The sequence below is a fragment of the Micropterus dolomieu genome, linkage group LG18 (assembly GCF_021292245.1).
Source record: "Micropterus dolomieu isolate WLL.071019.BEF.003 ecotype Adirondacks linkage group LG18, ASM2129224v1, whole genome shotgun sequence".
Taxonomy (NCBI): domain Eukaryota; kingdom Metazoa; phylum Chordata; class Actinopteri; order Centrarchiformes; family Centrarchidae; genus Micropterus; species Micropterus dolomieu.
This window is the reverse complement of record NC_060167.1, coordinates 31,755,832-31,767,596: the sequence shown is the minus strand read 5'-3', so window position 1 is coordinate 31,767,596 and position 11,765 is coordinate 31,755,832. Positions and strand designations below refer to the sequence as shown.

Sequence of the window (11,765 nt, the reverse complement as noted above, 5' to 3'; positions counted from 1 at the left end):
GCGTCCGTAGAAGTAGAAGAGGAAATGATAATAATAATAATAATAATAATAAACAGTCTGTAAGTAGTCCTCTGGTTTATTAGAAGTAAGAAGAGAAGTGACATTTGGACAAGTGAACGAGCACATGTGTTATTTAGCACCAGAGCTGACAGCCTGTGGATCTTTATAAGATAAAGCCAGAGTAGTTACAGATGCAGACAGCTAACAGCAGAAACCACAGATATAATCTGTGTGGATTTTCCCAGATGCAAAGCTTTGATGTGGGACAGATGCTTTCAAAGCGGAGCTGAAGTTGTCTGTTTTCTGCTGGACGGGTAATTATTCGCAATTCGCAACTGCCACCACTAGGTGCAACTAAAACTTACACACTGAACTTTTAAAACCAATTTTAAATTGAGCAGAGCAGTTTGTTATGACTAGTCTGAAGCTCGTGCACAGCCTGTGCTATGGAAGGAGCATGTGTATAAATGACACTGTCATCAGCATAGAAGTGTATGTTTGCTTGAATGTCCTAAATAAATGATTACCTAAATCGTTTATAAAAATAGAGAACAGAATAGGTCCCAAAATAGAGCCCAGTCTAACGTTACACATAGTAGCCTATTTAACTTACAATATGATAGTTTTCATATTCCTTATTTTATGCTTATGTCTATGCTTATTTTCTTTGATGTATAGAGACAAGTTAGAATGTTATTGGAGGGCGAGAATCCCAAAATAGCAAAATGCAGCAGCAGTCATCTTCTTCATTGCCCCTTCTGCACGTATAAGGCTGCACAATATGGTACTATTTCTTTGTTTGTTTATTAAATACCATAGTAAAGTTATTATGGCTCCAACAACAGATTTTAACAGTTTCACCGCGATGTATTTAATTTAATTTTATAACTTGTTACTTTACTGTTATTACTGTCTTTCAGAATTCACAATCATTAAGTGTGGTTTGAGTTGCCGAATTGGGACACACTTTAAATGTTGCTATTGCAGGGCAACAATAATCAGCACAATTTCTGACGCACATAACATACCATCAGCACCCAGATTCCCTTAAACAGCACACCCGATGGCCCCTCAAGAGTACCCAGAGGCCCTTAAACAGTGCCCAATGGCCCCTCAAGAGCTGAAGTTAAATAAAAACGTTTTAGGAGAAACACATTTACGAAGAAAGCATACATGTTGCTTTGAAAGTTCAAGGACAGATTATGGCATGTGAGTACATTGATGTGACAAATGGTGTGATTGCAGTCCAAAGGACATTTTCTGGTCCAACAAAATATTTGGGGACCCACACCAAAATTGATGTGTGAGGTTGACCAACGTCGTCTAAATGGTGACTTTGTATTAAGGTGTGGGATGCTGCCATTTGAATGTCAGCTTATACGTGCCTTATTGTACTGCTCACGTCTAGACAACACACAAGTGACTTTGACAGAGGAGGCCTTGGTAACAATGGTCGAGAATAAATGGTGTGATGGGAAACGGAAGTCCAGTCTCATACAGCGTCAATGCGAAGGAAAGGGTATGGGTGCTGTCCAGCTAACTGTTGTTGGACCATCAACAAAATTCATATTTCGGGAGGTGTCTTATTATAGTAGGCTCGGAAGTGTTGTAACAGCTTATGATGGCAAGCTGAACACCTGGCATTGTCCTTGTTTAAAAGCAAGGCAATCTTGCATACATAAAGCAGTTGGTAAATGGCATCTCTTTGTAACCAAAAGGATATTGTTTTGGAGAGTGAAAACCACAGAAGAGGGAACCCTCCCACCACAGCACACCAGGACAGGACACAACTGAAGTGAAAGAGAACTATCCACCAAATGATAAAGGTGTAGCACGGATGGTGAACAACCTCATGGCAAATAAAAAACTACCTGCCGAACTCCCCCAGGCCAGATGCAAGGAGTCTGATTGTGTACTCAGTGACCCTCTACTGATCAGTACAGGTGTAGTTGAAGGCAAGTCATTTCAGTTCATTCATTGATTCTTATAATCATACTTTACATATTTCCCACATGAAGGCATATCAACCTACAGAAAGTCATGCTTGAACTGCGGCATGATCTACAGGTACCAGGAGTGGGATGATGGCGTCCACAACTTTGATGACCACATAATCCTGGCATAACATAATTCTGAAAATATGTTGTGCTTACTGAAATACCAAGCTACTATAAAGTTGAGAATTAGAGCTCTCCGTTTTCGTTTTCCTTAAAACCCTACTCACCCTCTCATGCCACATACTCATCCTTATTAAAGGCCAGTTACACACACAAATAAATATAACATACATTCTCATACAGTAACAGACATCCAGGTGCACACAAACTCATTTGTTCAAGCTTTTGCAAACAATTAAAGAAGCATATATACAAAAAAGTAATAAAGACTTGGCTGCAGAGCAACATGCCTGAGGACACTAGAGTCCGGTAAGATGAGCGGTGGATGACTGTGTATCTACATAAATAATGCTTGGTGCTCAAACGCAGCTAAAGTGGATGGACAGTGTTTACCAGATGTGGAATTTTTTAATGTTGAGATGTCGGCCCTACTATTTGCCCAAAGAATTATCCAGTGTTTTTATTGTTTCTGGTGATTTTAATCAAACAAATCTGAGAACAGTATTACCTAAATTCCACCAGCATGTCCACATCCCCACCAGAGGAACATACACGCTGGACCACGTCTACACTAATTCCAAATACACCAATTCCTGGCAGCGCACACCGCGCCGATAATCGTTCAAAACAACCGCACCCCAAGAACTGGGCAGGCAGGACGCGATGCAAAGCTGGTGTCAATCATATGAGAGTTGTTGAAACTCTGGTAGGAAAAAAGCCAGCTAGTCACCGGAGCACCGGGAGAGATGGGCGGGTCGCTTGGTGGCCGCTTGAGCAGCTCGTTTCAAAACAAAGACAGATGTCAGCAGCTGGAGAGGTGAGACAGAAGACAGTAGGGAGAATATAAGGAGGTTGTGGGTTAGCTAGCTTTTAGTCAACTGACCAATCACAGCCTGGATGGGGTGGGACATAAAAAAAAGTTTGACATGCTACAGTAAACTTTCAAATGTTGAACTTATTCTGCATGAATGGTTTGGATTATTACAAATTGCAAATGTAGGGCATTTTTCTTGCGCAAGGATTTAATGAATGAAAACATGAAACTGATGTTTGTCCAACTGGAATAAATACTATACTAGTGGTGAGCTATATAGTAGCCTGTACTATTACATAAAATGACAATGCATATAATAATATTAAATCATTAATATTTTAACATACTAACAGTATGTATTAGATTAAAATTTAACTTTTTATCTTATATTATTATAATAATATAAATACTAATACACTCATTTAAACTAGTTTCTCCTCCATGTTGAGGAATCTGTCACTGGTGCAAAGAGTGTACAGATACAAGGGTCTTCACTTCCATAGTCCTCTAATGGTTTCACACCATAGTTGAACACAAAGAGAAGGAGCACACAAAGCATAAATATATATATATATATACTGTATATATATAATGAATAGTTTGTTAAACTCTGTATTACTTGAACATTTTCACTGCGCTCCTAAATTTCTTTGTGTGCTCCTAAATTTTTTTATTAAGGAGCACATGAGCGTAGAGCCCTATATACATCATCAGTGACATCTTACATCCGCAAATGTGTTGCTGATGTGGTGATCACTAAAAACGATAAAATCATTCCCCAATCATAAGGCCTGGATGAATGGAGAGGTGAGAGCTCTATCCAGAGCTAAAAAAGCTGCTTTTTGGCTGGGTGATAAAGAAGCTTACAGCACCGTGGAGACATCAGCAGAGACTGGAGAGAGACCTCAACACCAACAACACCAAAGATATGTGGCAGGCCTTCAAAAACAGCTGGGCCTGATAACATCCCTGGTTGTGTACTAAAAACCTGTGCCAATCAGCTAGTTGATGTTATTAGTGACATTTTCAACATCTCACTGTCTCAGGAGAGGGTTCTCACCTGCTTCAAGACAGCCACCATAGTTCCTGTACCTAAAAAGTCTGCAGTGTCTAGTCTGAATGACTACCACCCTGTGGCACTCACCCCCATTCTGATGAAGTGCTCTGAGAAACTGGTTCTTCAGCATACAAACAACAACATCAAAGCCGGCCTGGACCCTCACCAGTTTGCTTTCAGAACCAACAGATCCACAGAGGATGCCATCTCCACTGCCCTCTACTCAGCCCTTACACACCTTACAACACCTGCATCAGAATGCTGTTTGTGGATTTCAGCTCAGCGTTCAACACAATCTCCCCCATGAAAGTGATCAGCAAACTCAGCACTCAGGGTTTAAATACAACACTCTGCAACACTCCATCACCTGTTTCACTGTTAACATGCGAAAAGGTCTCACCATAATCGCCCTGTTGAACAGTGACAGGTCCAGGATGGGCCTCTCACCACCTTCCTGACCAGGAAGTAGCAGGAGTAGAACCCCTTATTCCTGAAGCTCCGCCCAGAGGTAGCGTAGTCACCCTCGTGGGTCCCCTGCTGTACCGCATACCCGGTGGGGGGAGGGAGGCAGAGGCAGACACTGTTGCCGGGGCACGAGGTGGGGCAGACACACCCGTGAGCCCGTAACAATGCCGCTCCCCCGACTAGGGGCAGGGACAGGCAACAAAGAAAAAGGTCTGCCTGCGACATCGGAGCCAGACTGCACGAAGGCTGCACGGCCAGCTGCAGCCAGTCCGTGTTATGCCACTCCCCTGGTGAGGGGAGGGAGGCAGGGGCTCACCGCCATGTTGCTCGACTGGCAAGGGAAGAGGGCGGGGGAGGTGTACGTGTGGCTCAGGCCAGCCACCTGACCATGTCAGGGAGGGGGGCAAGGGGAGAGAGGATGTGCAGCTTTGCAGCAAGTCCAGGCTGCGTGTTAGCCATTTGGCTAACACACAGCTGGCTCACACAATGTGGGGAAATGAGAAACAGCAGCTTCTTCATAATCTCGAGAGAAGCTGTCTATAAAGCGCAACACTTGCAGTTACAAGAAACACAATTCCACTTGATGCCGTACATCACACATATACAGCACACGACACAGGGGCGTGTAATGTGTGGAGCGGCAATAGGATAACACTACGCGCAGGGTGGCGTGTAGTGCTATCCTGTCTGCATGAAGCGTAATGACCGCTTCAAGGGCTCATTTGACAAAGCCTGGCTTCTGTGAACCAAAGGGACCCCTGGACGCACAAAAGGGCCGTGCCATTGATGCCGTGATTATGCACGAGCTTGCAGCTGGGCACTGCCGGGGAAACTTGTCAAAAATGTCAACAGCATCACACACTGCCCGGCAGATTTCTTTGTCAGGAAAATATCTGTACCGGGTGTGTATATGTTCTGTCCACACAAAGCGAATACAGTTTCTGTGGGGAAGGGTGTGTGAAGGGACCTCTGATCGTGAACAGAGTGTACTGCTTGTTGGTTTGAGCTTCACGCTGCAGCTGGCTCACACCGCGTGGGAAATGTGTGCTTGGTGTGGCAGGTTCGACTGAGACAGGCACAGACAGCATTTCCACAAAAAGGAGCAGCAAGATTTCACACAGTTTTTTCGACCCATAGCTTACCAGTGGTCCGCTCTGACCGACAAGGGTCGGCCAGCAGCAATGAAACCGGTTGCTAAATGTCATTAGCCGCAGCTAATGTGGAGCAGCGTGGACACACAGGGTCTCCCTGGTCGAGGCGAGGAGCCGCTTGGAGACCCATGAATGGGAAGAGTGGCGCCATCCAACTCTTGCTCTTCCGTCAACAACAGATCGAGGGCTTTGTCCGCCACACCTCCTCATCCTGAACGGCAAGCTATCTGCTCGACAGCACCACTATTCGGGGGGGAGAAGGGCGCAGAACGGGCAGTGCGAACAGAGAGTGAGCGCTCGGGTGGCATGCTCCGGTCCGAGGCACGCCTGGCAGCGGGGACGGAGATCATCCAGCACGATGTAACCCACACAGGTAGTCGGTCTGGCCGGCTTACAGGAAGACATCGTTCTTCTTGTTTTCTGTCTGGAAAGTCTTTGCTCTTTAGACAATCGTCTGCTCTTTAGACAGCTCAGTGCTGAAGAAAAATGGGAGCCGATGGCTGGGTCTCACCGTTGTAACGTGCAGACAAGGTGCGGACGTAGGAGAGGCCCACACTGTGGATGGGCGTAGACTAAAATTCTCAGTGAAGGGGTAAACCCGAGCCTTAGAGGGCGAAGCCTATACGAAAATAGAACTGGGGTAGAAGTACTGTCAGAGATGAGGCTGATTGCTGGCAGGTGTGGCAGGCAGAGGAGGAGGCTGACAAGGTGCAGGTGCACTGCACTGTTGGCTGGGCTCAGGAGCGAAGGGAGAGAGAGAGGGAGAGCACACGCAGGGAAGGAGACACAGGGAGGCAGGCAGAGTACAGGAAAGCAAAACACCAGGGGAAAATTGAATCACAAAAAAAGGAGAAATAAACAGGACACTCACCGTCAGCCGGGCTGCCACCACAACAGGCCGGATTACCATGAAATTTGCTGAGCACATACATGATCCAAATGAAAGAAATCTAGTGACCCAGTACAGTAACGTCACCTTTTGAGATAACCATAACGTATTGCTTGGCCTGTTTGTCATGCAGATACAAAAAATTTTAAGAATAGTCATGACCCCTACAGGAAGAAACCTATTTATTTTGGGGAACTTCAATCTAGCACCAACATAAGGTAAAAATGAAGTCATTCAGTCACAAAAATTATACAAGCTGTCCAATCATGGTGACTTTTCAAATGTACTGTCAATTTGTGATATCCTACTGATGGAATCAACTGTGCTTGCTTTCTATACACAAAAAATACAACTGTATACATCACAACTTAATATAATTTACATTATGTGTAACAATGTGCCTTGCCTTTTATGTCTTTCGTCTTTTCACTGCCTTTGGAGTTGGAAGGTTCTGAAGAGGGTCAAAGTATTTGGTTTTCCTTTGGTGAGGGCTTACAGTCCTCTTTGGCTATTGTTCTTCAGTTTTCCAGCATATCACCCCGTTCCCTCAAGGTCTTTTTTCCAACAATGTACCATATTGGAAACTTTGCTCTATGTAGTGAGCTCTCAGAGAGGCATGGAGCTTCCCAATAAACACCCCAGGCTACAGAAAATGTTCTTTTTAAAGGATGTGGTTCTTTACTATCCCAAACCAATTCTCTGCATGGCAGTTTGTTTGCATGGTGCAAGTACTGTCTGCTTGCACTTTTGAAGGTGCGTCTGAAGCATGGCTGGCCAAATGACCTAACGTGAATGAGGACCAAAGTGGGAATATTCCCAAGTAGTCCCAGAATAGGAACTTGTTGATAGTGGTACGCATGTTCTTCAGTTTTGTCTTCATCTTCCGTTATTCTGGTCTCCACATTCCTCTGCGTGTCTGTAACCTGCCATCAATTCTGCAGAAGGTGTCTCATGCAACCTTTTGTAGTAAGCAAGCAGTGCTTACACCATTGACAAGGGCTTTTGTGATCTTGCCTCTTTTGTTTTAGTTGGCAGGCTTAAAATGCATCTCACCTTATAGTTGTTTTACCTTGCCAAGACGTGTCACTCCAATGTTTACAGATTTAGTGGTCTTGGAGGGGGTTTGTTTTCGTTTGAAAAGGTTGCTCTGAAAGTTGAAAAATAACACACTGCCTTGATCTTCGAATAAAGTTACGGCCCGCCCCTTCTGAGTATGGATACACATAATTTAATTACATACATACATAATTACAGATACAGATAGTGGTTTACACACTCATCCGTAACTATTACAATCATCAGCTTCATTCTGATTTTCAATGAGGTTATTATCTATATATATCAAGTCGCGTTGGCAGTGGTCAGCATTATCATTTGTCTCTGTACTAGAATGTGCATTGACAGCGGTCCATATCTCTCTTCTGTTGTGCTACCACACAACATTCAGTCACTTCTAGTATGAGTCATTTACATTCACCAATAAAAGAAGACACATTGTTGTCCATGCACTCAAATTCCATCTGGTGTTGTTCTTTGTAATGTTTCAAGTGACTGTAACTCTATTATAACTCTATCTCTCACCACTGATATTATCCAAAGATTGTTCTCTTTCAGCTTTGTGCCTTTGCAATAATTTCCCATGGTGACATTTGGTATTATAAATTTGTTGTAGCTCACCCTAGAAGCAAGCGATAAGCACCACAAATTGACTTGTTACAAATCACAAATACCTGCATCAACAGTATCATGGCATGACAAAATGTATTTAATTAAAATACAAGTAATTTGTAACAAAAATACAAAAAATAGGGATGAGCAAGAACACCCTATTTTAAATCTATTAAACCAACTAAATTATCTGTTTTTGTATTTGTACTTGAAATACTACGCTGGAAATTAATTTTGTTCTGACTTACAGAACTTAACAATTAGGCTGTGTTCGAAACGGAAGGCAGTTGCCTCGCTGCCTCGCTACGGTAATAGACAGCCCGTTCTCATCTCAGGGTATACCGACGATTTGAGAAAGAGTGACAAAGTGTAGGTATTTGATGCAAAAGGTACCCTTTAGCATCTCATGGAGACGTCCGGTTCAGACCGGAAGTGCTAGCAAGCTAGCGGTAACTAGCTAGCTACGTTCATGATAAAGGTGTTGGCAGCCCCCCGAAGCCCCTACCCTTACCACAACCATCAGAAATGTTAGTGCCTAAACCTAAGTCACTGAATGTATGCATGTCGACCGGCTAACCCTACAGCTGCGCCGTGAGGTGGGTTAGCCTCCTTTGTGTTGCTGCAACGTAGGAAACGGGGGCGTTTCATACGGACGCTGAAGGGTACCTTTAGCGTAAAATCCTTACGCTTTGTCACGCTGGCTGAAAGTGTCAGTTATGACACATTGAGATGAGAACGTGTTGTAATAGAAGTGTGCCTCAGAAGGCATCACTTTCAAGTGAAGTCATCTCTGTTAACGTTGGTTTTGAACAGCCTTCTTGGGCAGTACTTACGGCAACGTGTGACGTCAGCACGCCGTCTTGAGTCTCTTCTGGCTGTCAGAGGAGATGCTAGTCTTAGCATTAGCTAAATAGCTATTGAAAAGGCAAATGACTAACAGGTGCCTCAGAAATCATACTGAACAAACTTGGTTGGTTACAGTCACAGGCTACAATGATAGTTAAGTGTTTAGTTCTCACTAACTTTTCAAAAATGGAAGCGAGAAAACTAAAAACATTTGTATACGAATTCGGCTTGTTTGTCCGCCATTTTGACCATTTTTCGTATTCGTATATGGGTAATAGGCAGCATCAAATCAGATTGATTCTGTCTTCAAAACTGGCCATTACGGGGGCAGTTTGAAGGCATCTTACGAGACAGGAAGAGATCGTTTGAGCCGTTTGGAACAGCACTTGATGCCTCGCAGTTTGCCCGTTTCGAACACAGCCTTAGTCTCACTGATAAAGCTTACCATATGATGACTAACCACAAAATGCCACTGTTTCAGGCTGCTGAGAATGTCTGTGACTTTAGCTCTTTTCTTACATTTATTCATTTAGCTGACGCTTTTATCCGAAGCGACTTACAATGGCTATACATGTCAGAGGTCACACACCTCTGGAGCAACTAGGGGTTAAGTGTCTTGCTCAGGGACACAATGGTGGATGTGTCACAGTGGGAATCAAAACCCAAGTCTCCCACACCAAAGGCCAGCATTTTATGTATGCGCCATCACCACCCCTTCTTCTGTTGTATTTTAGTGTAATTCAGTAAGATTGCCTTACCTTGCAGAACCTGATCATATTTTGATTACATACCTTTATCTTAGAGGAAATTTCCCCCTAAAGCTTCTTTCCGCAAGCTACTGGCCACAAGAAACACAATAGTTCATTTGTGCGTTGCTGGACCCAACAGGACACAGGTCTTTTGATTCAATTGCAATTAGCCAAAGATTATGATTAGGCTAACTGTTTCATTTATTTTTTCCCTCTACAGTTTAAACCTGTGGATAATGTTTTTAGTACATTTCAATTCATTTTAATTAGTTCAAATACCCAAATACAAGCTGTTAACCCTTTAATGCATGACATCCACTACAGTGGTTTTTGAAAGCCATTTTAAGCCATTTAAGTTATATTACCATGTCCCAACAACCACATGGCAGACCCCCGAGCATTGTATACAATTCCATTTGATGATTATCTGTACATCTCTGTCAATTTGATATACTACATCATAAATTAAAAAAATATACACATTTTTTTGTGTTGAGCACAATACAATGTTTTTTTGGCGATAATTGTGAGATGCAGTTGGATTCTCCTTTTGAGCTACCGAACATAATCATCCCAAAGATGTCACCCTGTGGAGTGTGACTAGCTCATTGACAGAACTCTTGGAACAAGTACTCTCACTAGGCAAAAGGCAATTATGATGTTTTAACTGTATTTTCTGTATCTTGAGGGTGGGAAGATTTGTTTATAATGATAATGTTTGTAAACGCTGGAATAAACAGATTTTGTAATTTGCAGTCATGTAGTAAAGTTCGCATGAGCTTACTTTTCATCTACAGATAATGCTTTTCTTAATAAGTATGTAAATATACCCTACACTTATATCCTGAAAACAATTCATTGGGGCTTTAAAGTCGTCTCCAACTACGACTCTACAACAAATAAGTCCAATTAGAGGACTACTCTCTACCAGTGCTGTTACATCCATATAAAAAATAGCAGGCAATATCAGGAAATATTTTTTTATATGGCTCGATGTAAAAAGTTCCAAACTTACCCTTTAATGCACCAGCTTGGATAAACTGGTTTTGGAAGTCAGCATACTAGATTTGGAAGGTGAAAGTCCTAGAAGTGTGAATTCAAAGTCATAATTCAAACTTTACAAGCTTTGCAAGCTTCCAAAACCAAGAGGTTACTGCCACTTGTATACACACTGGTTTCCTGTCACATTAATCACAATGATAGCTAATAAAATCAACGTGTCAAGGTTCACAATGAATGGAAAACATTCATATAGGTTATGGAAGTAAAATTATTGGTTTTGGAAATTAAAAAAGAGAATGTGAAAGCTTCCATAATCATAAAAACTTCTCAATCTTGGAGGTAAGTAGGACTGTCAAAGATGTGATGTTTCAATGGGCAAGACTGATTTAGTCAGTCTCACAGTCAAAGCTTGGCAGCGAAACAAGGATCATGCCATTTTGGCGACATGGGGTGCTCAACGTGTGATTTTAAATAGAACGTCTCGGGTTACGTATGTAACCCTGGTTCCCCGAGAAGGGGAACGAGAGACTGCGTCGGTTACGACACTATGGGAACGCCTCTAGGCGAAGCAGGTCTGAACGTGAATGAAATCACTCCAATCCTATTGGCTTGTTGCTAGAACGGTAAGGTGTGACGGAATAACCGGAGGAGTATAAAGCACACCTGTACACACTCATCATTAGCTTAAACTATGAAGCAGGCGCTTCAGGCGGGGAGAGAGGTGCGGCGGGCCGACGCAGTCTCTCGTTCCCCTTCTCGGGGAACCAGGGTTACATACGTAACCCGAGACGTTCCCCTTCGAGGGAACTCGAACTGCGTCGGTTACGACACTATGGGAACGAGATACCCACTAAACCGCGCCGAAAACCCCGCCTGCCCCTGTGTGCAATAAAGTGGCACGACTAAGAGGAGAGCGCACGAGTGCCAGGTGCCGAAGGAAGGTCAAGACTGTAAAACCGAATGAATGTGTGCGGAGTGGCCCAGCCAGCCGCTAAACAACATCCTGC

At 43.3% G+C, this 11,765-nt stretch overlaps 2 long non-coding RNA genes across 2 annotated transcripts in view; both read right to left on the bottom strand.

Annotated features, from left to right (window-relative positions):
* Positions 1-8,150, bottom strand: part of LOC123987256 — an 11,801-nt gene extending 3,651 nt beyond the window's left edge. The window contains exon 1 of the long non-coding RNA XR_006829076.1: positions 5,596-8,150. This is a non-coding gene — a long non-coding RNA (uncharacterized LOC123987256). The remainder of the gene's footprint in view (positions 1-5,595) is intronic.
* Positions 8,151-10,722: 2,572 nt separating this feature from the next.
* LOC123987255 overlaps positions 10,723-11,765 on the bottom strand; it is a 5,283-nt gene continuing 4,240 nt past the window's right edge. The window contains exon 2 of the long non-coding RNA XR_006829075.1: positions 10,723-10,839. This is a non-coding gene — a long non-coding RNA (uncharacterized LOC123987255). The remainder of the gene's footprint in view (positions 10,840-11,765) is intronic.